Consider the following 1,642-nt stretch of genomic DNA (forward strand, 5'->3'; position numbering starts at 1 on the left):
ATCACTGCTGATAAAATTTTTGACATAGTGATATTAAACAGAAAACATTAATAAAATGTGCATAATCAACGAGGAGCCCACGTGCAGCCGCCTGTGCAGGCACATTCATAATGGACAGAGTTATTGCAAGCAGCTCTTGATGATTAAAGAATGAATCTTCTTTTTCTCTCGGCTGCTCCCGTTAAGGGTCACCACAGCGGATCATCTGCCTCCAATACCTACTGTTCTGCGCATCTTCCTGAATAAAGAGTTGCATTGCAGGACGAAAACTTGAACTCCACTTGCAGACTAACTCTGTCCTAGATGCAATGGCATACAAATACTGTGTTGTATGCCAAGCATGCTGACAGCACGGGTAAAAATAAATAAATAAACAAACAAATAAATAAATAAGAAAGAGCCGGCTCCTTTTGCTGAGCTGAGCCAAATTATCTGACTCACAAAAAAGAGCCGGCATTCCCATCACTAATGAACAACCTGAACATTTAGAATCAGAATAAAAGGCAAAATAAATTATGCCAACCCCAACTCTAGAGATTGATGTTTATTCATTACTGGAAAATGTGGGGCAGTTGCAAGATCTTGTAAAGAAACTGATTATTCATAAAATTCATAATAATCACATTTAACGTGCAAAAACAGTTGCATTTGTAATTCCAAGGGATTTCCTGTTGAGGGCGCCAACATTGTGTATTTCCTCTTAATCTCACAAAGAGGTTATGTACTGTATCTGATAGGATCTACAGAAAGAATAACACATACAACAAAAAATTGTGGTTTTCCGTGAAAATTCAGCAAAAATTAATTTGAGCTTTGTTTCGGTGTAATTTATATATATTAAAAATATATATCAATTGTGTAATAAACACAAGATCCCATCTTCAACTTGAATATAGTATGGATCTTAAAGAAGAAGAAGAATCTTTAATGGTCACACAGCACACCACAACAACAGATGCATTCATACACTCTTTGGATGGTGGCCTGTGAAATGGGTCTTCTGCATTTAACCCATCCTGCCTCGTCCTTCCTCCCAGCAGCGTGCAGCATTCAACGATGCGCCTGGGGACCTGGTTACATATGTCCATCACTGGTCAGATGATGTGCATGTTTTTGGTGGGGGTCCTTACTGACGTTACATGGAGGAAACCCCATCTGAGCACGGGAAGAACATGCAAACTTCATGCAGAAAGTCCCCTAATTGGGAGATATCGAGGAATTGAACCCAGGACCTTCTTGCTGTGAGGCAGCAGTGCAATGCACTGTGAGAAAGAGCACACAATTAACCATACTCATGACACCCTTTACACCTCAATATTTAAAACCAACAAACCAGTTTTCTCTACTGAGAGAAATGACCCGCCCATGGTCTTCCCCAAAGTTGCCTCCATCAGTTAAACTGCTGCTGTAGGGACTCGCCAATGAGGCACCGTGGTTAAGTTGGTTCGACAGACATTCGTCTTGACCTCACAAGGGAGAGCGACTGATCACCTCTCCCGAATGAGGTGCAGCTGCAGCGGCAGCACTGAATCGGTCGCTGTTTCAATGGCGTATTAGGGACAGTCTACAAATTACATGACACAGATACAAAAAATGTAATAGCTTTTCTGTCATGTGACTTAGGACACCCAAACTAGGTCTA

The sequence above is a fragment of the Zeus faber genome (assembly GCF_960531495.2).
Source record: "Zeus faber genome assembly, chromosome: 15".
Lineage (NCBI taxonomy): Eukaryota > Metazoa > Chordata > Actinopteri > Zeiformes > Zeidae > Zeus > Zeus faber.